This window comes from Lithobates pipiens, unplaced genomic scaffold (assembly GCF_037356315.1).
Source record: "Lithobates pipiens isolate NorthernLeopardFrog02 unplaced genomic scaffold, aLitPip1_a1.2 Scaffold_8, whole genome shotgun sequence".
Taxonomy (NCBI): domain Eukaryota; kingdom Metazoa; phylum Chordata; class Amphibia; order Anura; family Ranidae; genus Lithobates; species Lithobates pipiens.
The window spans coordinates 196,214,177-196,241,497 of record NW_027507903.1 but is presented as its reverse complement, the minus strand read 5'-3'; the positions used below and the strand labels follow the sequence as shown (position 1 = coordinate 196,241,497).

The 27,321-nt window shown below is 40.1% G+C and overlaps 1 long non-coding RNA gene across 1 annotated transcript in view; it reads left to right on the top strand.

The window, feature by feature from the left end:
* Window positions 1-1,100: 1,100 nt before the first annotated feature.
* LOC143962757 (uncharacterized) overlaps window positions 1,101-27,321 on the top strand; it is a 92,430-nt gene continuing 66,209 nt past the window's right edge. The window contains exons 1-2 of the long non-coding RNA XR_013270780.1: window positions 1,101-1,238; window positions 17,740-17,973. This is a non-coding gene — a long non-coding RNA (uncharacterized LOC143962757). The remainder of the gene's footprint in view (window positions 1,239-17,739; window positions 17,974-27,321) is intronic.

Below are 27,321 nucleotides of genomic sequence, written 5' to 3'. Positions count from 1 at the left end.
CTATCACAGAACAAGACATGGATTTTGGGGAATTTTAAGAGTACCAATATATAAAACTGTACGTCACAGACTACCTTAAAAGTTTTGGATCCGTGGACATGTGTAGATTACATTATGTATATGTGTATATAATCATAGTGTACACATTATTGATTGTTTTATGGTGGTGAACAGCACGTTTATTCATACACAGCGCAGTATCACATTATTTATTATTTTTAGGATACATAGTTGTGGGAACACTATCTGGTGATAGCAGCAGTGACACATATTTTTCACTGATATTTAGTACACAGACTAGTTACACATCATTGGTAGCTAAGGAGTTACACTATTTTCAATATATAAATTATAATGGTAATCAAACTCTACACAATATAATATGACTATAAAGAAAACATTTAAATACTTTGTTCTTTATAAACCTGCAGTGAGAATAAACTTGTTTTAACGTGCCAGGCATTGGCACATATTTTTTTTTTACAAAAAGAATTTCCTGAACACCATGGGAGCCCTAAAACTCAGGCGCACTCAATATAATAATATCAACTTTCAGCTGGAGCTGAGGTGTGCACCCACTGTATTCCTCAATGATGGCACCTTTCTAATCTTTAAAGAGGTGCCTACATTTGCACTGAGAGCCCCTGATTTTTTTTGTGCACTATTAGGGATGGAGGTGTCAGAGGGGTCACACCAGACCTTAATATCCTTTTTTTTTGTTATGTGCAAAATACGAGTTCTGGGACACTTATCCGTGCACATGCACTCTTTCTGTAAGTCATGGGGAAAAATATAAACACATTGATCCATGGAGGTCATAATGTTAACAGTGTCAAAACTTACAAATAAGAGACTAGCAGACTCACAGGGGTTACTTTACTACTCCTGACAAAGCTACGCTTGTACATAAGCAAAATGTGTTGACATCACTCACACGTCATGGGACATTAGCCATTCATGCCCCTATGGTGATGCTCCAGTAACTGAGGAACGCTGGAAGACCAGTACCACCGCTGCGATCAAATGGCAGTGTGAAGCCGAGCCGGGTTAACCTGCAGGAAGCAGTGTGGCTCTGTCAACATTGAGTGGATGTGCCCTGTACATGTACAAATAGATTGCTACTCATACAGGGAACATTTTTGCTGGTGTGCAGTCTACTTTCTATAGATGAGCTGGAGCTGAAGTGACACCCTCGTGGAAGTTGGATTTGCTGTTTTGCATGTCTTGGATCGGGTGAGGTAAGATTGACTCGCTCTCATGTAATGGTTACTGACTCTGTTGATGGACTATCGCATATATATGTTAGTGATCAGCACAGGTGGATTGGATAATTCCTCTCTATTCCCAATACTCTGACTGTGTCAGCTGCAAGACTGGGACTTTACCATGCATTAGTAAGCTGAATGAAATTAATTTCAGTGATTACATACCATATGCATTGCCGAGAAATCTAACCAACAATAAGTGGATGCATTCACGATCATATATTAAAACATTCTTACCATTGCCAGTGGTGAAAGAAGTGGAATAGGCTGCTTTATATGTCAAGGGTGCTACATCTTTAATTGGGGAACATCATTCCATTACCTTCCATTTTAACACATCAACAGGGAGCACGTTTTAAGCCTCTTTGCACTCAGAATTATTGACCTGTTGGATATCCACACTGATGTGTAAACTTCACATATATTATTAAGTCCAGAAACGTGACTATTGTTGTTTGTTTTTTGTTTCTTGTTTCTGTTTTTATTATACATTGTATATAGTGATGGTACACTGAGTCTGATATACTGCTTTCCAAGATGAGCAATTTTTGACTACATGTTAGCTCTTTTTATTCTTTTTGATACAATTAAAGACATGCTTTTAGCCTATTATTCAAGTCCTGTTTTGCCATTCAATAACCATTATGTTACTGACTGGGAGTTTTTTTTGTATGCATGTTTGTTTAGATGGCAAACACCCCACAGGGGATTGGGCATGAACATAGTGGTAATGTATCCCCTTTGCTTTTGGTTTTTTGATTTGCTTTACTTAAGTCAAATAGTCTGTTCACTTAGCAAGGGAATTTTCACTTTGCAAGATATTTTTCCCCAAGGCTTAGTGAATGTGAGGAAACTTAATTTTGAAAAGAATACCCAATGACATGCAAGGAGAATAAAAAAAAACATTTTCACTTGCATATCATTAGAGGATGGAAGTCAGCAGAGTTTCACCTCATTCACTAACCTCTGGGGCAAAGTGTAACTTCCATTACAAAGTGAACAACCTATTTGCCTTTAGTTAGTTAACCTCACACCATACTTTGTTGCCCATTTAAAGGTCTTTTATTATATTTTTTTATATATGTTGATATATGTATATGTTTACTAGTGGCTTTTGATTCTTGTATTTTGTTGTTCAGCAATTGTAGTAAGTATGTTTAATCTGAGAGCAGGACGCATTACACACAGTTAAAAGTAGAAGAAAAAAAGTACTAGTCTGAGCACTTAATATAGATGTTAATTCTTCAGAGTACTTTGATAAACAATCAGGCACCAATTTAAAAGGAATATCTACTGCCTGGAGAAACAATGTCTAAGTTATTTAGAGGGATCTAATATTAAAACTTTAATTTTCCTCTTTGGCTCTATTTCCTGCTTCAAATGATTTAGTAACAGTCTGCTGCCAATCTGCGTTCTATGGTTAGCCCCAAGGACTTATTCATTAAAAGGAAAGGTTAAGGATAAAAAGTAATTTTGAAATAGAAAGACAAGCATTATCTAATGTCAGAAAGTTAACACTTCATTGACAGTGACTGATGTACATTTAAAGCAGCTTTACATGGAACAACTCTCCATTAGTGGAAATATAAAAAAATAATTATATACAATACACAAATCAAATCATACTGGATTGTTGGATTTTTAAATCTATATTCGTTGTATTGTTGCTTTCTTTTATTCATCTCATATACTGAATATAACAATAAAAAAGTCAGTGGTGCTTTGGATGGTATAATAAACCACTGCATCCGTCTCTGTGCTGAATGAACATACGGGCTTGTTTTTCCATGCTCCATCATTTTCTTAGCACAGAGGCATTAATAAAGTATGACCAATTTTGGTCAGAAACCAGTGAATATACTAGGTTTTAGGTAAACCTTTGCAAGAAGAAATCCAAACGGAAAAGGTTGCAATTATAAAAAAAAAATTGCAGCACCTGTGCAAACAGCACTGTCCTGTGAATCTGCATCCGTTCTGTGAAAATAGGGGCAAAAATAAATGTTTTTAGGCTAAGTTGTCTCTGCTCTCTCTACTTTTTCTCCAGAATGTTATACTACCTAAATAAAGTGAATCGGGAAAATTCAGATTATGGCCACTAAATGGATCGGATGGTCATAGCAATTAAATGCTTATTTAATATGATCACCAGCTGCATCTAGTGGCCATAATGCAGTGTTTTCCTGATTAACTCTATTCTGTGTAAAGATGGAATACCATTTGACCCGTATAGTCAGTATTTATCTGGCACTCCAGATGGAGTAATCCTTAGGGGTATAGTCTGTGGCTGTAATAGCTGGATGGTGATGTATCCATAGAAAGGAGTATTAAGGGTTAAAAAGGAAGGCAGCCATCCTTCAGAGTGTGTCCAGAACTCTGCAAGACATGTAAGGAAAAAACAGGGAGGGGAGGTGCCGACCTGAGTGTAGTTTTAGGCTCCATGCACACTGAAGCTGATAAACTGCAGTTTATTGGAGTTTGGGCGTTTTTTGTAAAAGCCCATAAACTCCACTCTATGTTAGCCTATGTGTCCATGCACACATGGACGTTTTTCAGCTTTAATGAGCAGTGGAGTTTATGGGCTTTTTTCTGAACGCCAGAAATTCGCGTTCAAAGTGCCGTTTTTCAGCGGCAAAAAACGACAAACGCTCATTAACGCTCATTAACGCTCATTAACGCTCGTTCATTAGTGTTCGGCATTCTATTTTTCAATGCATTGTGGGATTTTTGGAGTGTCCTCTGTGTATTTTTATAAAAAACGCCCATTAACGCTAACGCTGTAAAACGCTCATTAACGCTCATTAACGCTAGTATAAAACGCTGTTAAAAGCAGGTTTTTCAACCAGCGTTTTCTGCCAGCAATCTGGCGTCCAGAAATAGCTTTTTTGAGCTTCAGTGTGCATGGAGCCTTAAAATGATAACTTTAATAGGATAAGATTAAAAACACTTACAAGATGATAGAAGACGAGCATGCATCTTCTATCATCTTGTAAGTGTTTTTAATCTTATCCTATTAAGGATCAAAAGTTTAATACTACACTCAGGTCGGCACTCCCCCCCCTGTTTTTTCCTACCATTTGACCCAAGGAGCAAATAACCTACAGTATATATACATTAGGCTAACACTAGTGACTCAAACCTATGATACAAACTGCAAAGCCAATTGTGTGTTTATGTCCATCAGTCTGAGATATACACATCTGACTATTGCAGTTAAAGCTTAACTCCAGGTAAGTCAAATTCATATTCAGGCACTTACACTACTTAAGAAATATGTTTAATGAAGTATTAATAAATACAGAGCATAGATAATGTATGTCTTTTACATCTGCCTTTAAAGGGGTTGTAAACCCTCATGATGAAAATCCTCCTGTGGTGCTGTAGCCCCCCCTCTGAGCCCCTGATTTACTTACCTGACCCCAATCCTTCGCCGGCCAGGAATGAGCTCTAGCTGGTTCTCATATCCTGATTGGATAGATTGGTAGCAGCGTAGCCTTTGGCTGCCACTGCTGTCAATCAAATCCAATGACATGGTGCTGGGGATGGGGCTGAGTCCTGCATTCTGTGAATGGACACAGATGCAGGCCTTGGGAGTGCACCGGCACAGGTGTCCATCGTAGGGGAGAGTTTTTCCAACATGGACACTTTATGCGGGGAGGAGCCAGGAGCACCGCTGAGGGACCCCAGAAGAGGATGTTTGGGGCCACTCTGTGCAAAACTAACAGTGTAAGTATGACATGTTTGTTATTTAAAAAAAAAAAGAAGCTTTTAAATCCCTTTAATTATAAGAAAAAGAAATATAAGTTTTACAAAAAGTATCTATAATTTTCTAATTTATTGAGTACATGTGATAGCAGTTGAAAACATTGCCAAAATGTATACAAAGAAAGCTGTCAATCTGGCAATACTGAGTGGCAGATTGATATTCTTCACCTAAAGATGTGCATATGATGTTGGTTCCTATGTTACGTGGCAGAGTCATAGGCATACAATCATTGAGGAATCTTCTCCTTGTCTCTAAAACCAGCAATGTATAGTAAGGGGGCACTTCTTCACCGACCACCACACTAGTGCCATCTTAATAGCATTGCAATACTGGATGTGGGCATGGCTTTTTAGTTTGACTAGGAACAACAAATAAAAACAACCCAGTAATTATTCCAAATTGAATTCACTCCTTGCAGACACTGTCCTATCCTCTCTACAAACTGCCCCCTGTATACACTGACCTTTTGGATGTCAGATTGGGAGCAGTGGCTCTATCCCAATTTTTCAATAATGGGACTGCCCACATAGGGATCCACTAAATTCCTTTGCATCTTATGACTGTGTGGGCAAACACTGCCCTCGCACAAGTGTATGCTTTAGTATGCCCGTGTGAATAAGACCGAACAGTAACGTGCAGGCATACATACATACACATGCATACACATATATACGTATTCACACGTATACATACACATGCATACGAACATACATATATACACACACACACATACATGCACAGCACTCTACTCTATATATATCATTGTGGTTTGGTTTGTCCTTTCCTGTTCCCTGACGGGATGCATGACTTGTGACTCATAACCAGATGGTCTGTTGACTCTTGTAACCTCATGATATGTGTATCTTATGGGTCACTGACTTGTATAACCATATATTTTATATTGATACATCATATACTAACCACTCATCCCTCTCCTCTTTTGATTGGTAACCTGTACCATATATAAGCTGTATACGCACCTAATAAAAGCAGACATTTTACAGATGCACATCCTGCCTCTCGTTACGTGTCTCCAGATATCTGAGGGCCCTGTTGGTGTACCTATAGAAGGGTGGTCCTCCAGAATACCTACTATTTCCTTTCAGTCCATAGTTGAGATTGAGAATAAATAAGGTGAGAATAAATAAATTAAAAAGGGTAAGTGCATATTTTGTTATATAATAAGAACATGTTCACTTGAATGTGAGCATTCTATAGTTTTAAATTATAAACAGATTACAACCATACAAAGCCATGGCATTTAGGACATTTCTATGTCAATATTAAGGTATACGTGACCTGTCAGGTTTCAGTATACAGATTTGAATTATAAAAGCAGCAAAATATACAGCATGTTTGATAAAAGCTGTTTTAGCTGAAATATATTTGGATGTATATACGGCTTTTGAGCTGTAGTAATAAATTTGTCTGAGGTGTGAATTTGTGTTCCTGCATTTTGCTATGTAACAGGCTTTTTGCTTACAAATAAATTACAAGTTGTGTTACTTACAAGCACAGTCGAGCCTTTACAAAACACAAGATATTTATATGTCCTAAGTAAGCTCATAGTAGTCTCTCATTATTCCATAATGTTAAGCAGAATATGCTAATTTCCAATTATTCAGCAGAGATGGAATTTTGTTTAAACATTCTAATACAGGGCAGCTATGTAAAATTTGACCTTTCGGTAGTTTTTAATCACAGGGAAAGCTCATTTGGTAATTAATTATTAGGCATCACTTCTTACTTTATTTTCCCGGTTAAAACTACATTTGGGATTATAGAAAATAATAATTTAATTCATCACAGTCTACTAAATATGTTTAAGATGTCGAAAAACAAAATATGAGAGGTTGAATTCTTTTTAATTAAATCGGCTTTATTATTAATCTTTGCAGACAGACTGAAAAAAATGAAATAAAAGTATAATTGCTACCTCCTAAATCCTAACTTGCACTGCAAGGCTGACACCTGTTGACTACAAATATACCAAATAAATATAGTAATTAAAGAGAGACAAAACTAAGTCTTCCAAAAGAAATAATTTACTTTAATTATTGTTATGGCTTCAACAAAATTGCTAATTTCTTGTGTATTCTATTGCTTTTCCGTTCCGCTCTCATTTACATGTACTGTAGACAACTGCAGCTTATATCATTTTATCAATATAAAAAACATGTGTATGCCCTGGGACTACTGGTGACACCAGACCACACATTTTATGTTTTTCTGTATCATTTTATCAAATTACTGTAATTTAGGTGTAGTTTTGAGCTTCTTCAGCTCTGACTGATGTTTGCATGCAATCCATCAGACTAGGTAGGGTTATGGATCTAGTTACATTGTATTCAAATTTAGAGAGGCTGGCAGATTTTTTTTTCCGTATATATGTAATGTGTTTCAAAAAGTAAGCATGGGTTTTGCAAACACATTTTCAGTAAAGCAGTTTATGAGTGTCAATTTATTTCTGCAATAAACATATAAGGTCAGAAACGAGATAATGTATAAAACAGCAAGGGACAGTTCCAAAAGCATGCTGGGAAATTTCTAAATAACCTACTAAAAGCAAAGCATGCCTGTGCATTTTAACTATACCTCAGCTCTTTTTTCACTAGGGGTTTCATTTATGAGCTGCTCTTATATACTCAATCAACTTTTTACTTAAAGCCATCTTTGGGCAATTTTTTTTCCATAAATGTTTTTAAAAGTTTTGATTGCCATTTGTGTCTTTGCTAGGGTAGCTTACTCTCCACTTGCTGTCCCAGCGACTGAGTATCATAGATATAGCAAATGATGGGATAGCTTTCTGATGGGAGACTGATAAACAAAGGCACATTTATTGAGCAGCGTGCAGAAGAGTTAGAACATCTGCCAAGTTTTTATTGTTCTTGGTGTCTTTTTGCACCCTCTTACTTCTTCTCTTGAAGTCACCAGAACAAGACTTCAGAAGAAATCACCTTTAATAAGGACATGTAGAGCAATCCAAACCTGACAGGGGTTCTGGCTCATTTTGTTCTGTTTCAAAAGCAATGCACCTCCCTAAACGCAGTTTGCGTGGACAAAATTACCACTTGCTTATTTACCACCATCCAAAACAGGAAACTTAACTTTTCAATAAGACAAATGTTGATTCCAATGTAATTTTACATTCATGAATGTAGATGACTTGCCCTCTGAATTTATAAAGTATCTAGAAAGTATAAATCTAGAAAGAATAAAGAAAACATTCAGACATATATACATAAGTCCATAGAAGCTCTGATGTAGTCTTCTGATGAATTCTTCAGAATTGCAGACATGATATATGGAACAGTCTTTGAAACATAAGGTTCCTTCTCCAAAAGTGAAAAGAATTCCTTTAAAGTTGGAAGTAGGATACTCTCTCTAGTTGCTTAAAGGAACTTAGTTGACATTTATTCTTAGCTGTCTCTGCCACCAGCCTGCAAAGAATAGACCTTCTTTCATGATGACTGGTGTAGATGACTTAGATGAGTATCTTATGTCTTACACTGTTAGCAGAATTTGTGGTGTGATGATTGAGCAATCATGTGTATCAGCTTCAGTCTTGATGGGCTGTATCTGCAGTTTTAGGGTTTTGTTTTTCCAACAACAGAATCAGCCAGAGGCTGCAGATGGTCCTCTGTGAGCAACTCCTTAGGACCTAAGGAGCTGCTCACAGATAGTGATTTAGAGTTACTAGTAACACTAACACATTCTATGAACCTGTAGACATCAGTATTGTTGGGGCAAAATCTTGGTATTTGTAGATTCCTGGTCAGCTGTTAAAGGTTCAGTCTTGCTGTTGTGATTATTAGTTGAAATTGTTGTTTTACTAACACGTCTGTAGGATAATTCTCCTTTGAGTTCCTGTTTTGAGAGATGAATAGGGTGTCTTGAATTCTCTCATCAAAACTTTTACGAGTGTGTACATGGTTTCAACTCTGCTTCTTACGTGGCATCATTATCAAGTGGTGGGATTTAACTAGTCAAATTGATGAAGAATATATTATATATGTCTTCTGGTGTATGAATCTCCTTTCTATGGTTAGACATTTCATTGCACTCAGTAAGTGCAGGAAGTTAAATTCCTTCAATCCTCTTTATGTCTGAAATAATAAATTATCCAGCAGAAGCAATTATTCCTGTGGTTTCTATTGTGCCAGTTCACAAGTGCAGCATATAGGACAATATTTCTCCCTTTACATTAAACATGTCAGAAAACTCTGATGTAGCAAATGAATGACTGCTTTAATCATCTAAAACCGCATACATCCTTCCTGATAACTTTCTTTGGTTGACCTGGAGTACACTTAAACTTGTCATATTTTGGCATTGGCCTTCTCTAAAATTCCTTTGTGATCTAGCTCACTATATTTAGATATGATCATTGGAGTTGACTGTTCTTGTCTCTCTCCACCACATGATATAGATATATGATATTCAGTGATTCTAGAGTCCTGTTTAAAGGGGGTGAAGTGTAAGGCTGATACGTGTCTATCACTTTATTTTTTGCCCTGGCTAAGTCTGGGATAACCTATGAAAATAAGGAGAACAGTGAAAAGAAGAATTGAGTCTCCTCCTTATAACCTTAACCCACTGTTGCCCATTTTTCTCAGATATTGTAAGGTAACTTTGTTGCAAATGGGTTTATACCATGTGCAGTGTCAAGGAATCTGAGACCTGATAGATGTGGCACTTCCATGGCAAGCTCAAGAATATCACTCAGTTCCTGAAACTTCTGGTTATCTCTGTTGGGCAATGTAGGACATTCCCATAATCATTTGAATAAGGCAAGTTCTACTGATTCAGGTCTGTCAAAAAAGGTCTCTAATTTCTCCTTTATGAGATGGAGGTCTTTGTATCTGGTCTGTGGATGTGAACAGTTTTAGGTCTCTTAACAGAGTCGCATGATTGAAAACCTAACCATCTGATTAGCAGATCAAGTTCTTGCATAGATGGGATGCTAAGGTCCTGGACTACTGACTTGAATGTGGACCTTCAGCTTCAATAGATCTCGGCACAATCATCAAACTTCAAAAGACCTCTGTCAATAAATTATTTGTGAGTCATGTACTGACTTGTCAGTTCTTTCAGGCCTTGTCCTGACAAATGCTCCTTCACCATTGCTGTGGGTTGCAGTATCTAATACCTAAAGTTTAGGTGTTGGAGGCGAGAATGGAGTAGCAGATGGGTTCAGTCTGAGTGAAGGCTTGGGATCTGGAGGTCTTGTGGTGTGGATCTTGAGAACCATGTGAACGGCCTTAGGAAATTTTTAGATAAATTGGTGAGCTTGATTCACGATAGCCTGCAAAGGCACATGAATTACTGCATTGGGTGTTACTAACCTCTGAGTAAGAGAAGTATCCAATATGCCAGGGTGAACTGTGAACTTTTCCTGCCAGCAAATGTACTGTGGTTTGGTGTACAAGATTTTAAACATCCTGTGCTGTTGTGTTGACATTGTTCTCGCTTATGATGAATTGCAAAGTCAGTCTTGCTGGGTCAACAGACACTGTCAAATTATGATAATGGACTTTTTCCAAACCTCTGAGCGTAACAATAACTGCCACTTCCTTTGCTTTCTTTAAGAGGACCCGTAGCAAGGGCTTCTGACTGCACTGGTACTTGGGTGGCTTCTCTTTCTCTCTGGGCAGCTTCAGGATCTGCCTGCATTTGTGATTGGGCAGTTTGCATCTCCATCTGTTTACATGTTTAGGTGGTTTGTAATTCTGCTTGGGCATATGCTTGGAAAGCTTGTGCATCTGCCTGGGCAGCTTGCGATTAAATCACTGCTTCCTTGTCAAAGCTTCCACCTTTGCTGCTTCTGCTTCAATACAGGCTATTATGAGTTAAAACAATAATTCTCCCGCTCCACAAGACTCTGGAGTATGCTGTCCAGTTCTGGGCCCCAGTCCTCAGGAAGGATGTACAGGAAATGGAGCGAGTACAAAGAAGGGCAACAAAGCTAATAAAGAGTCTGGAGGATATATTGGGTATGAATGAAAATTCTCCCTTTCTTTTCTTTTTTTTTTCATTACAATTTTATTTTTAATTATTTTTTCATATTCATTGGATGATTGCAGCATTGAGTGCTTCCAAACTGGCCGTCCAACCTCCCACGGCTATTGATTTATGAGTGAGGTTATTAGGGCGCCCCTGACAGAGGGGAGGGATTCATTTCCCTTCCCCACTCCCCTCGCACGTAATTTTTGGCATGCGGGACAGCGCGCCTGCGCTTTAATGGCCGGGCCTTCGGTCCTGGTGTGAACGCACAACTCCAGGGGTGCCCTTACCGGAAGTGAAGGGTCAAGCTTGACCCCTGACATCACTTCCGGTGGGATAGTGTATATTTAAGGTGACGGCTGATATGCCAACACGTGCATCTTATTGTCACCAAGCATGGTGCTTGTTTAGGTACCTGTGCATCGATCGGGACCCTGAGGTGCTACATACTCCAACCATATATTTGGGACAGGTAAGGATCACCAATCCTGGTGGGTTTTTAGTTGTAGGACTCTAGTTGTGGGAGTAATGAGGTTACCTCTAGCAATGAGAGTATTTTATGGTTATTGCTGGCCCATACCTTATTACACAATTCCTATTACCCCTTCCTATTTGATCTACCTTTGAGCTATGCTAATATAATTTCAGTGTAACTTACATCTTTTCTACATACATGTATCATGTTAACAGCTGTAAGCAGCGACCGGCTTAACTAATCTGGTCTTGAATACCTGTACTGATCACTATTATTTAATTTATTCATATTAGTATAGATTAAACTAAGAATTACTGTAAACCCTAAATGGTAGTATTAGGTGTATAATCCCCAGTGGACTGTTTGTCCACCATTTAACAAATTGCAAATAAAATAAACCTGGGTATTAATTTAAATAAATAAATATAAATATATATATATATATATATATATATATATATATATATATATATATATATATATATAAACATTGAAAGTTAAGCCTCACTATCCCCAATATATACATTGTAATTGCATGTATGGGAGTCTATGTCATCATGATATGATGGCATAATTTAATATCATGGGTAGTTAGATAGTCACGTCTACAAAGCTAATATTTTTTGTTATCAGAATCTATGCACGGTATATATCGAGCCATATTTAGGTCCCCTATTTCCTGATAGAATTTAATGACTCATTAGTCAAATATGAAGCATTTACTGTTAGCATATATATATATAAAAAAAAAAAAATATATATATATATATATATATTTTTTTTTTTTTTTTTTTAAATCCATAGACCACTATCACTATTCAGTCCCTGGCAATTAACACGATCCAATATCTTCACTGACCAACCCTGTTGGATCTGGCCTCCACCAGGAAATTGCTGTGGACGCTGCTTCTGATGGCTGATCTGTGCACAATGAGAAGCCAAAATCATTCAATAAATCTTTTAAAACCACAAGCTAGGGGAGCATGTGCAAATAACATTACTCTGCTATGAATTTTCTTATCATTGTGTAAAATCTAATATTGATTAATTGTTATTATATTAATTACATGTTTTACGTAACCTAGATGAAACTATTGATGCATGCCGAAGCTACATACAGTATTACGGCACCTCCGGTGGGCTGATATACAGCCAGCTGCATTTTATACCCCACGTATAAGACGACCTAAACTTTTTGCCCATTTTTTTAACCGCTTACCGACTGCCTGACGCAAATATACTGCGGCAGAATGGCATGCACAGGCAAACTAATGTACCTGTACATTGACCTTTAAAATGAGTTTGCCTGTGGCAAGCTCCATGAGTCGGATTGCGGGTCCGGCGGGCTCCATGTCTGCGGGGATACCCATGATCCTCTCACAGAGAGGAAGAACGGGGAGATGCTAATGTAAACAAGCATCTCCCCGTTCTGCCTAATGAGAGTGTCGCTGATCGCTGCTCCCTGTGATCGGGAGCAAAGATCAGTGACGTGCCACATGTAGCCACGCCCCCCACAGGTAGAATCACTCCCCAGGTCACACATAACCCCTTAACTGCCCCCTAGTGGTTAACTCCTTCCCTGCCAGTGTCATTTACACAGGAATCAGTGCATTTGTATAGCACTGATTGCTGTATAAATGACAAGGGTCCCAAAAATGTGTCAAAAATGTCCGATGTGTTCGCCATAATGTCACAGTCATGATAAAAATTGCTGATCGCCACCATTACTAGTAAAAAAAAACTCTTTTGTAAATGCTATAACTTTTGCGCAAACCAATCAATAAACGCTTATTGCGATTTTTTTTACCAAAAATATGTAGAAGAATATGTATCGGCCTAAACTGAGGGAAAAAAAATTTCTATATATTTTTGGGGATATTTATTACAGCAAAATGTAAAAAATAATGTGTTTTTTTCAAAATTGACCCTATTTTTTTGTTTATAGCGCAAAAATTAAAAACCACAGAGGTGACCAAATTCCACCAAAACAAAGCTCTATTTGTGGGGAAAAAAAAGGACGTCCATTTTGTTTGGGAGCCATGTCGCACGGCCGCGCAATTGTCAGTTAAAACGACGCAGTGCTGAATCGCAAAAAGTGCTTTGGTCAGGAAGGGGGTAAATTCTTCCGGAAGTGGTTAAGTATAAAAGGTAATCTTTTACACCGGAAAATACGGCAGCTATTTAAATATCATTTAGGAGGGGACATCCACACTACTCCAACCATTGCTTCAAAATTCAACGGCTATGTATGTTTTGCTACTACTTGCCTGAGTGGGAGCAGACAAGTAGTTATACCAAATATTTCATCCATGCAGTAACTTGTGATACCTTTAATATGCCTAAAAATAGTCCTCTGAGTTTAGGGATTAACAGCAGCAGGAAAAAAAAAGCAGAACCGACTCTAATAATAATTGTTCTTTTATTTTAAAATATAAAGAAGCAGTTAAACATTATTGTGTGTAAACATATCAATGCATAGTCAAAACAGCACATTTATGGTAGATTTATTAAAGCTTTTGTGATGTTATAATGTTGTCAAAGAGCAGCAGAAATGGGCTATTCTCATGCTATTATTTGCATCAACTATTATCTTCGAAAATCCCCTTTAAAGAGTAAATTTGTCCTTCTATATGCTTTAGTCAAGAATACAAAAAGTCCAGACTAGGTCTATCAAAGAGAGGGCTAAGAACAAAATGCACCTTTCAAACTGGATCAGAGTTCTTTTTACAGATCTGTGCTTGGCAGAGAGACTGCACTGAGACAAATAGTGAAGCATACTTAGCAGGAGAATACTAATCGAATAAGAGATTGACTGGTTTCCAACTGGTGTTTATCTTCTGAAAGACCAGTGAGGTTTTAGCCATCTTTACAACAAGCATGACCGTAAACTATGTATACCCATCACTATATTGAGTGCTCCTTTTAATGCCAAATAGACTGAGCACTGTCACAGATAAGAAGCACCAATTTATACTTATGTTTTAGTGACTAATTCAGCTATTTCAAAGTAAAATGGGAGAAAATAGGAACAAACGTTTATTACCCATTGTGACAACAATATGTTATAATGAAACAAGGAATCTGACTGCTCAATACGACCAGACCGCTCTGTCTTCCTTCCTGATTTCTGCTCTTCGTTTTTATCACCGCTAGATTTCAGGATTGCTAGATGAAAGAACATAGGTCCTGTTTAAAAGGTTATGTTTAAAGGTTTTATTATGTATTTGCAGACATGTCTACATCTACACATTATTTGGGGCAGGTCTACCCTTTTATTTTCTATAGTATGCGTATTTGTGTACAGGGAATGGCAGACAAATGAAATGGCGTCTGCTCCTATGTAGGTGGAACTAAACTGAACTGAAAACATGATTTCATTCTGTTTTAATATTTAAAGTAAACTCCCCCATCCATCCATCTCACCATGCTTTATTTTGTTGAGAAATCATTTGAAAAACACCCCCTAGCATTTTTAGCTGTGGCCATTCTAAGGAGGAGCAGATAATTCATGTAGCATTTCCTTCCATCCACCTCAACTCATTGATACACGCAGGAGGGTGTGTTTAGCTGGGAAAGTCCCTTCTCCTCTCCTCCAGGTGAAAGAAAAAATGCCCAAGAAGATTCCTGGTATGTTTGGCAGCATTTTGGCCTAAGCTAGAAACCAGGAAGCAACTAAATACATGTTAAAAAAAAGTTTAAAACAAGTAATATAATATACTTTCCTATCTATTTATTAGGTTAACAGCATGAGGATTAAAATGGTTAATGTAGATTGAGAGAGTTTAGTTCTTTTTTAACTGCTTGCCGCCCATCCACCATCAAATGATTGCGGGCAGTGCGGCTCTCGTTCTGGGACGCCGTCATATGATGGCATCCCAGAACGGCTACACTCGCATAATCATGTTTCTAGGACACGGCGCGACTCCAATCTCTGGAAAGAGCCGCATTTACAGGTCTTTTAACCATGTGATCGGCTGTGTCCAATCACAGCCGGTCACATGTAAACAAGGAAGTGCCGGTAATTGGCGCTCCTCGTCTAACACTGACAGAGTGTGAGGAGAGGAGAGCCGTTCAGTGACATCTCCTCACTGATGGGCACTGATAGGTGGCACTGATAGGGGACAGCTAGGAATGTAATCAGGGCACTGATCGTCAGTGCCCTGATTCCAATATTGTAAAATAGTGTCACAAATCAGTACCCACCATTGCCAGCTATTAGTGACCATCAGTGGCAGCAATCAGTGCCCACCGCTGCCCACAAGTGCCACCAATCAGTGCCCATTAGCGATGCCAGTCAGTACTGGCAATCAGTGCTGCCTATCAGTGCTGGTCATCAATGCCCATCACTGCTCAATCAATGCCCATCAGTAATGCCCATCAGTGCCCATCAGTACTGCCTATCCATGCTGCCTATCAGTGCCCATCAGTGCCACCTATCAGTGCCCACCAGTGCCACCTATTAGTGCCCATCAGTGCCACCTAACAGTGACCATCAGTGCTCATCAGTGCCACATATCAGTGCCACCTATCAGTGCCCATAAGTGCAGCATATTAGTGCCTCCTCATCAGTGCCACCTAATCAGTGCCCATAAGTGCCACCTCATCAATGCCCACCAGTTCAGCCTATCAGTGCCCATCAGTGCCGCCTCATCAGCGCACATCAGTGAAGGTAAAAAATTACTTGGTCTTTTTTTTGTATAAAATAAAAAACCCAGCAGCGATTAAATACCACTAAAAGAAAGCTCTATTTATGTGAAGAAAATGATAAAAAATTTGTTTGGGTACAATGTAGCAGGACTGCACAATTGTCATTCAAAGTGCGACATCGATGAAAGCTGAAAAATGGCTTGGGAAGGAGGTGTAAGTGCCGATAGGCAAGTGTTTAAAGAAACCAGCTTCTAAACTGCAATACAGAATCTTTCTGGCATGTCATAGCTTGTACAATTTATATAAAGCCAAATATCTTTTGTTTAGTTTTGGTTAAAGTAGAAAAGATGTAAAACCCCTATCTATTTATAATTTTTTTCTGTTTATGTCCAGTTGAAAAGATAGCCTATAGATGATGTAGGGAATGGTCTAATCAGGATAAAATGAGAGGAAATCCCCTCTTACGTGAACACACAATCGATTTTTCCATCAGAATAAACCCTGAAGGTTTTTCTGACAGAGTTCCGCTGAAACTGTCGTGCGTACACACCATCACACCAAATTCCGACCGCTTAGAACACAGTGAAGTACAACACGTACGACGGGACTAGAAAAAGGAAGGTCAATAGCCAGTAGCCAATAGCCTCCATCTCCTACTTGATTCTGAGAATGCGTGGGTTTTTTGCGCGTCGGAATTACCACAGACGATCGCATTTTCAGATAGGAACTTTTCCCGACCGAAAAATTGAGAGTATGCTCTCAATCTTTTGCTGGCTGGAAGTCGGCCAGAAAAAGTCTGATGGAGCATACACACGGTCGCATTTCCCAACGAAAAATGCTCATCGGTCTTTTGTGGGCCAAAATTCCGATTGTGTGTACGTGGCATTAGACAGCTGACACTGGAACAAGGGTACCCTCCATTGAAATATTTCACTTCACCACCAATAATAATGAGTACTGTAACATTTTATATTTCCCAACACTTCTTGTCCCACTGACAGTGGTCACAGGACACAGAGAAGGTGTATTTTCCTAGCATGAACACAAACAGCAATACAAATCTGACAGGGGTTCTCCTGCCAGCTCCCACCAATTTAAGATAAAGATGTTATAAACAAATGACAAAAAAAATATTAACCTTGGTCCCAGACTCCATGATGCCTCCTGGGCACTTAAAATCCTGTGAGAATCCTGTGAGAATGCGGTAAGGCACAGTGATGACGCCTGAAGTAGAGTTTGTTTAATTTTTTAATGTAACATCTTTGTTTTAAAACTTTATTTTTGCATTGATTTTGTTTGGGCAGTGGGCTAATAGGAGGGAAAAGGACCTTCCATTTTTCTTGGACAGTCTGCTTTAACTGTACTTCTAAGTCATATGGTGTACTTGAAAGTCATATGGGATTCTTATTCAGGGTTAAACTTTTCCAGTGAAAAAAACTTTATCAGTTATTTGAAATTAAATTACTATGGGCATTGATGCTGTAAAAATAAAAAAAATTGTGATTCTCATATGTTTTTAAAAATAGCTTATTAAAAAAAAAAAACTTTACTTTTCAACATTATAGTAATCAGTAACATTTCCTTAGGATGAAAAAGAAGCATTTGGCTGAATGGCTGAGAAAATGATTTCACACAGTGCAGCTGTACTCAGAATGACAAACAGAAGGATGTATACGTTAAAGTATGTCTGTCCTTAGGGACTCACAGCGCTCAATGGCTCACTGAAAACTGCTACTGTGGAGAAATGAAAGTGACATTCTGAAGGAAACGAAATTAACCAATGCTCTTTTTGGCCATTTATTGTGTCTGCAAAGAACAAGGTAATATTGATTCAATAAAATGCTTAATTTCATCCAGACATACTGTACATATAACAACAAATTCACTATGCTCAGCAGCAGAATAAGAACTCATCCTAGCAGTACAATATCTTCGTTGATTGAAATGAAAATATTAATTATTATTACCATTGTTAATTATGATAAAAATATAACTTTTTCATGTTTCTCCTTTTCTACATATTAAAATTTAGTAACAGATTTGTATACTTTCTTTTTTCTAAGCTACAGTTATTACCACTCTTTACCAATTGCAGAGATTTGACCAGTTACATGAACCTATCTTGGGATTAACATCTTTTAGCCAGGGGGAGCAAACTGATAGACAATATGTCAAGTCGTGTGGAGATGCCCTGTCAACACAAATTTATTTCTCAATGGACAACATTCTTAATTGCAATAAAAATGGATCGAAATGTTAATGCCCATAAAACACAGAGGCAGATAAATTGGATTTTATCTGTATCATGAGAAATTATGCAATTGAAATAAAATATATTTTTTTACTCTCTATATTTAAAATGAAATATAAGACAAAGCTCTAAAAAACAATAATCCTCAGTATATGATCAATGTGTGACAGTTGGCCTCTGGGAGTTTTGTGTTTCAAGAAGTACTTCCTCAGGATCCACGTTGCCAGGGCCTGGACTTGAACCTGGGACCTCTGCTGTGTTTGGTGAAGACTCTTCTCGCTAAGCTACCTAAGATGCTGGACAGTGCCCTGTCTGATCCATTGGACAATCCTTGTCATGTACCTAGTGGACGAGCCTGACCTGCAGGAGGTGACCTCTCTTGTGGCTCCGACTAGAGGGCCCTGGTAGGATGAACAGGAAGCACAAGAGTCAGGAGTTGTAACGTACCTTGGATGTGAGCCTGACATGCGGAGGGAGACCTCCCGTACCACCCCGGCTCGGAGAGCACTGGAGTGGGGGCAGTGGTGATAAGAGCACGGGGAGGTAAAGCTGCCTGTTTAGTCCTCACTGCTTGGAGCTGTAAAGCCGAGAGGATGCTGGAACAGCAGATACAGAGATCAGGAGATGCAGGCCAGCAAATGTAGCGGATGCAGGTCAGCAGATGCAGGGTTGCGGAGCAGCGGATGCGGGTCAGCAGATGCAGGTTTGCAGGGCTGTGGATGCAGGTCAGCAGATGCAGGATTGCAGGCAGAAGCGGAGTCAGACTAGCCAGGTCATACACATCACTGTGAACAGCATAAACAGCAGGCAAAGAATAGTCAGAGTCCAGGCTGGGTCTTGGCAACAGGCAATCAGGCAGAAGAGTAAGCAGGCTCAAACAAGCCGAGGTCAAGATTGGAGACAGAAGCAAGGTCAGAAAGCGGGGTCAAACACAGGAGCAGGATACTGGCACAGAATCAGGAACACAGGTCACTGAAGCAGATCAAACCGCAATGGGCGGCACTCCAGGAGCATCTTTTATAGACTGTTGGGCACCAACACGCGCTAATGCACGCGCATATGGACATTCGTGCGTGAAGTCCAAAATGCGTGTGTGCACGCATTTGTGCGTGAAATCTGCAATGCGCGTGTGTGTGCATTTGTGCACAAAGTCCCCAATTTGCGCGTGCGTACATCTGTGTACAAAGTCTGCAATTCACGTGTGCGTGTCTGTGCATGAAGTCCATGATTCATGCAGGCGCATAGGTGCACATCTTGTGGAGCAGGCAGGGCATCCCTGATAGGAGTGGCACGAGTCCCTGGCAGGATAAACCGCAGAAGATGGATCAGGAACCCAGGAAGCACTGTGTAGTAGGACCTTCGACTGGATCAGAAGGTAGGCAGGAGCCTGGAAGGAGCTGGATCGGCAGGCAGGTGCAGCAGACTGGAACTGGACAGCAGGCAGGCACCAGGAACCAGGACACCAGAGCAGGACATCAGACTGGAACTGGACTACAGACAGGAGCTGGTCAGCAAGCTGGAATCTGGGCAGCAGACAGAGACCAGTAACCAGGATACCAGAGCAGGACCTCAGACTGGAACTGGACTGCAGACAGGAGCTGGACCACAAACTGCAAGCTGGGCAGCAGACAGGAACCAGGATACTGAGAGCGGAGAGTCAGACAAGCCGGGTAGGTGATCAGGCAGACAGCAGAGGTACCAGAGGATCAAGCAGAAGAGTAGTCAGGAAAGCCGAAGTTGGATGCACGCGGATGACAGGGATGGTCGGAGACAAGCTGGGTAAAGTTCAAGCACTGGGAACAGGTTTTCAGGATCAGAACACACACATAATGTAGACCAGAAAGCAAGATCCCAGTGTGACAGTCAGGTTTAAATAGCCCGTCCACAGGTGCGCGCAAGCGCACAACGGCAAGCCCAGGGCGCCTGTTACTGGCAGGATCTTCCTGACAATCCCGCCTTGTGCCTTGACTTCTGCTGAACTTTGAACTCTTTGCTCCTCCCATGAACTTTCTGATTTAAGCCATGTCTCTGCACTTCCCGTTTGCCAGATTATTGTGTTCTCTTCAGCCAGTATTTCACTCTCGTGCTCCCTACTGACATCCATATTGTGCTACCTCTCATTATAGACCCTTTGCTTGTTGCTTGACTACGCTTCTGCCTGATCCCAACTTGCAACCACTCGTTACTGAGCTTTGGCTTGTTTTACTAGCTATGCTTCTGTTTAATTTCTACCTCCTTATCTGCTTCTGGACCCTGGCTTGCTCACCTCTTGGTGGGGCAATCCTGAAGACAGTCACCTGGTACTAACATGCAGCAAAATCCATCTCCTCCATCAGAAGCTCTGGTGAACACCGGTTAGTACTTAGACTCCGCACCTCAGGTGAGCCTGCCCTGAGTGCCTATCCTGCTGGTCTTCAAGCCTGACCCCTAATCGTGACACGGGTCTACTGTGTATACAATAACTCAATGATTCTTAAAAAGTAACATAGTGTATATAATAAATATAGAATACATAACAAATACAAAATTATCTGTCACGTACCTGATCGGAGTCTGAAGTGACGGTCCCGCTGATGATGGATACAGAAGGACCCAAGGGAAAGGAGGAACACGAGTGCCTGCAGATGCAGCCCTGGAAGCTAGAGGCAGATGATGCGACTTTGGTGATGCAGGAAGTCACAGCAGGTTGCAGGAACGGAGCTGTGGACACCCAGATGACAGCTTGGAACTAAACAGGAGACAGGAGCGTAGTCACAGGAATAGCCGGGATCGGAAGCAGGTGGGCAGCAAGGTACCAAATCATCAGGCAGGAGCAGGGTCAATTAGGAAGCTGAAATCAGGAGCCAGTAGTTGGGGAGAATCCAGAAGCAAGGTCAGGACAAGCCAGAGGTTCACAATGGGTATCAGGCAGGCAATGGCAGGAATCACAAGGAACGGGTACAGGAACAACTGAAGATCGGTCAGCATCTGCTACAAGTCAGCACACCCCTTAAATAGGGCATTTAGCACCAAAGGGTGCGCGCAGGCACACCTCCGAACATGCACGCATTAGTGCGCACCTCGGCACGCGCATTGGCGTGCGCGTTTGAGCACCCGCGATTCATACAGTCCCTTGTGTACGCATGCATGTGCAAATGCAACCCACTACTAACTAAAAAATCTTTAAAACCTATAAGGTAAACTCTAGTATCCAATACATACACCCTATTTACCTCTATCCATAAACTGAGTCCTTATTTCCCAAAAAATTGTTATGGATTCATGTGAAACTACACAACAACCAAAACTAAGAAGAAACCTAATAAAATAAAAACAAACATTATTTAACCTCCCTGGTGGTTTTCTCGAGTGTGGCTTGGGGTTAAATTTCAGTACCATTAGCGATAACTCCGAGCCCCACTCGGGATTGCATTGCAGGATCCTGGTGCAGGTTACTTACCTTGTCCAGAGGATCCTGCGATGTCCCCCCGCTGTGTCTGCAGGCTGTGTCCTCCGCCCAAATCTCTGTGTGCAGGCTCCGTTCCCTGCGAGCGCCGTGATGCACGGGGCCGGAGCCTTACAGCAAATTAAAAAAATAGAAAATTCATAACACAGTACACTGTAATCTTACAGATTACATTACTGTATGAAATAATTTCAGATCCCTTTTGTCCCTAGTGCTTTGTCCAATGCCCTGCATGCAGTTGTATATTATATATACTGTTCTTTCTGCCTGGAAACGTGAGATTGTCCATAGCAGCTAAAAAGTGTCCCTTTGCGTCAAAAGTGGTTTTAGACTAGCTAGAAAACAGCGATAGTAAATTAGAACACTTGCAGAATTGAGCCATAGTAAATCGTGGGGAAATTAATTTTATTACTATTATTTTTTATAATTATTTATATTTATTTATTATATTATAATTTATGATTTTGTGTTTCAAACTTTATCATCTACTAGACCGTTGTTTGGACAGATTTATTGCTAATAAGGCCTACAATATAAAACACCAAAATTCTATTCAAAACAATTATACTACTTTGAGATTGAAAAATCTGACATAATTATACCGCCAGGGTGGTTAAGGGAAATCCTGTTTTCCAAGAAACCCAACAAACTATACTTCAAATTACTCAATAGTTCACACTTTTGATATGTCTGCCCTACAAATTATCAAAAAAAGTTGCAATCACTAAACTTGTATTAGAGTGAATCCAATAATAAGAGTAAAATCCACAGGCCCATCGTTACAATGCACTAGGTGTAGATGGAGAAATCCATCAGCACTGAAAAAATAAAAAAAAACAAAAGGATCTCAACACACCTGCATGAGTTAAACTACAATTGTTTATTTGCCTAATAAACAATTGTAGTTTAACTCATGCAGGTGTGTGGAGATCTTTTTTTTGTTTTTTTCAGTATTGATGTAGTCTAATTTTTGATCACACCATAGTGCTTATTCATATGTTGAACAAAAACCTAGTGAAATAGAGCCCATACCTTGCTGCTTATAGCTCAATATGCATATCCTCCACACAATTCCAAAATGGCCCCTGAGCGATCCACAGCTATCACTCCACAACTTTATATGTGGGCCTAACAAACTGCAGTCTCCCACCCCCCCCCCCCCAGCCTTAGCCCACTACCCTCTCCAATCCGGGCATTGTAGCCAACTGTTGCCCTTCACATGCTATGCCCCCTCTTGTATAAAATACCATAAGTGACATCACTTTCCACCTCCGTTCCTCCCAACCCAGAAGCAGAACCCGGCGCCGCTAATGCCAATCAAACCAATAACACAGGCCAACAGCTTATCCATGTATCCACAAATCAAACAAACATGCATGTGCACGGGGGATACATGTAAACATCCCACGTGGCATGGAAGGAGAGGTGGAGAGGGAGGAGAAAAGAAAATGAAGGGAGATTTATATGTATTTTTAATTATGAGACATGTACATACAAGTTCATCTACTTAAACATAAAACATAATAAATTAGAACCATAATTGACACCCTACAGAGGGATGTGACAAATGGGCCCCATTTCACTACTGATATGGCTGGCAATCCGATGACCTAAGGGGCTCTTCCTTATAAAAAGCAGGCACAGCTTAGATTTTCATTTTATCCAGGGTTCTAAAATGCTTTTAAGTTGTAGATCCACATGCTTTCCCTTTTTAAAATACTCTTATCTAAATTGGGATGTATGCACCCCAAGCTATTTCATGAGAGGCATGTTGAGTCCATGGAGTATTTTATATTTTGCCACAGGTTTTGGGTAAACTACAATTTTATTTATTTTACACAAAGTTGTCACTAAATTATATATTGCTCAAATATGCAATGGGTATGTGTGGAATTACACCCCACAATACATTCTGCTGCTTCTCCTGAGTACAGGGAAATCAATCACGGTCTTCAGGATTTCTAAGGGCGTACATTTTTTATTTAATTCCTCACTACCTATCACAGTTTCGGAGGCCAATATAGCACAACCCCCTCCCCAAATGACTTCATTTTAGAATGTAGACACCCCAAGTTTGCCACAAGTTTCGGGAAAATTACACTTTTTTTGGCATTCGCCTTTGCGTGCGGGCATGGGTGTTTTAATTTATTTAATTTATTTTATTATTTATTTTGCAGGGAATGTAAATATCCCCTAAGATAGTAATAGGTAGTGACGAGTATTCTTTTTTGAAAATTGTGGGGTCTATTAGACTCTACATCTCTCCTCTACCCTCAAAGCATCTGACCATACCAAGATCCATGTGATAAGATGCTTTCCCAATTTCCCAATGATGCTGTTTATATCCATTGAAACTGAAGTCATCAAATGCTTGTAGCTTCTGGTTTCTTAAGCCATAGAGATGATTGGAGCCATTCTGGTCTCCTATTAGCTCTATGGTCAGCTAGAGGAAACACTGGCTGCATCTTTGGGTTCCTTGGTGGGACAGGAGAGCCCGAGAAAATTATGGAAGATGGTAGGGTGGGGGACGTTCCCTCCCACAGCTTGTAAAAGAAGTCCAGTGGCTAATTAGGCGCTAGGATTGCTTTTACATGAAAGCTGACAGCTGACTGAAAACAATTATACCAAGATGATATCTAAACCTGCAGGCATCATTCTGGTATAACCACTCAAATTCCAGCAACATACCAGTACATGCAGCCTGTGGGTGAAATGAAAAAAGAGGACCTAACAGATTCCTTTATTCACATGACTGATTAGTGGTATGCCCACCATTAGAACACTTCCCTGCATCCACCCACTTCTAATGATGGGCATACATGCACTGTTCTTTTTTTTTGTTCAGCTCATGGTCTGGCACTAGTACTGACACTCTGCTGCATAAGAGTATCATGCGGTTGTTGCACCTCAGCAACAGAAGAATGGGGTCGGGTACACCTGATCTTAGTAGGGACCCCTTCTCCATCATCAGAGCTATCTGTTCAAATACTGAGCCTGAATCTGACAGCGAGGACTCCCCGCTCTCATCTGTCACGCTCAGTATCCTGTAGGCCTCTTCACTAGCGTACCTTTCGTTTGATATTTTTGCCAATAAATTTATAGGTAACTAGTGCGACTCACAGATAAAATAGCACTTGGTTGTCAGAGGACTGTTTGTACCGCTAAAAAAAATTAACTGTTAGTGCTAGCAGGGATCAGGCCTGACTCTGCTAATGCTGCAGTTTTGTGTGATGTGTTTTGTAAGGGACCGTGATCTATTGATACTGCACTTGGGTGGGCTGGGCAGAGGGGCTAAACGTAAGTGCTGGCAGGTGTCTGGGCTGATCCTGCTAACGCTGTGTTTTTAGGAACACTATACTTCTTTGGGAAGCTAGTAGATCTGATCAGATCAATGATATTGATCCATCCATACACTAGTATAGTAAGGGAGGTGTATAGTGCATGCACGTGTGTTAGTGCTACTGGCTCTGAAACGGTTAAAATCTGACACTGTCTGGAATTGTCACTGATTAATGCTAACACCTCAACGGACATTGACATTACTGACATAAACTAGCTAACTAGCATCACATGTGACACTAATAGTGATCAGAAAAAAAATCTGTACAGTATACTAATGTCACTGTGACAGGGAGTGAAAGGGTTAACTGGGGGTGATCGAGGGGTTAAACCTTTATTAGGGGATTTATGGAAGGTTTGTATCAGGGCCTACCATTAACTGCTCTAATGCTGATTAGTGTCACAAGTGACACCAGTACAGTGATCAATAGTAAATATAAAAACTGCACTTGGTGACACTGTGACAGAGAGTGACAGGGAGTGAAAGGGTTAACTGGGGGGGGGGGGGGGTGATAAGGGGGTGAAAATATGCCTACATGTACTGGTGATTGTGTAGTGTTGGTGTACTCACTGTGAGATGCTTCTCTCCCGCACGCTGGAACCGAAAGGGCTCCAAGACAGAAGAATGCATCACTGTAATGTAAACACAGGCAGAGGACATTTGTCCATTGGTCAGAACCAATCAGCAGGTCCAGGCCATAAATCATTGGCCTGGACCTGTTGAGTAATTGGTTCTGAACCAAACCTGATTGACACAGTGACCTGTACGTGATTTTGTGCAGCCAGGCCGGCCTGTGCAGTTTATGTACGTGGGGAGGTCTGCAACTGATTAAAGTGATACTAATGTCTCCGTTTTTTTCATTTAAAAAAAACAAACATGTCATACTTACCTTCTTTGTGCAGTGGTTCTTCACTGAGCAGCCCAGATCCTCCTCTTCTCTACTCCTGCCGAGTGCCTACAAAGCAAACAGCTTGCTATGGGGGCAACCAAGCTGAGCCACTGCTCTGTGTGTCCGTTCAGACATGGAGCCACAGTTCGGCCCCACTCCCCTGTCTCTCCTCATTGGCTCACTGACTTTGACAGCAGCAGGAGCCAATGACACTGGGTTGCTGTCTCAGCCAATCATGGAGGGAGACCCCTGAGACTCTCCTGCAACATCGCTGGATTGGGGCTTAGGTGAGTATTAGGGGGACTGAGGGGGGCTGCTGCACACAGAAGATTTTTTATCTTAATACATAGAATGCATTAAGATAAAAAAAAAAAACTTCTGACTTTACGACCACTTTAAGTTCATCAGGACTACAAAGTTTCTGAATATGTTTCCACAAGAACTGCAGGCTACTGAAAATAGACTAGGAAATAGGAATAGGAAATATTCAGAGGAAAAGGCATTGCCCTTAAATAGTTTACAAATGCTTATAATATTATGTTGATCCCAGGATTCTAGGAAGTTAGAGGAAATCCCTGGTTATAGCTAGTGTCACCGAAATAGTGACCCATTGGATGATCTATCCTCTATTCTTGTTCTGGTGACAACCCAAAATTTGGGATTTTCTTTCACATTCGGTGATAAAGTTTACCAGGACAAATAGAGAGGGCGAATCTCCCTAACAGGAACACAGGCAGCAAAAAAATCCCGACAAGTGTTGTAATCTCCCTTCTAGATTGTAAGCTCTAACGAGGATGGCCCTCTGATCCCTCCTGTATTGATTTGTATTGTAAGTGTACTGTCTGCCCTCATATTATAAAGCGTTGCGCAAACTATTGGCGCTATATAAATGCTGTATAATAATAATAATAATAATCCTTCTCCACTCCATCCAAAACATAAAAAAAGGTGTGCCTTTAGTTATACTTTAAGGCTAATTGAACTATTTTCCTCATCATTATAATCTGAGGTCTTTTTTAATACTGATTTACCAAGCGATTGGAAAATTTGCACCTAACAAATTATCTGAATATTCGCTTCAATTATCCAATCATGTGAAAAGCATAATTCTTAACCCCTGTAGTGAATCAGTCTTAACATGAGCAAAAAAAATTTAGATACTGATCAGCAACTGTATTCAGCTATATAGATATTATTGTCAGCCAAAAATAAAATGTGAATACGTGAATCACATCAAATAAAT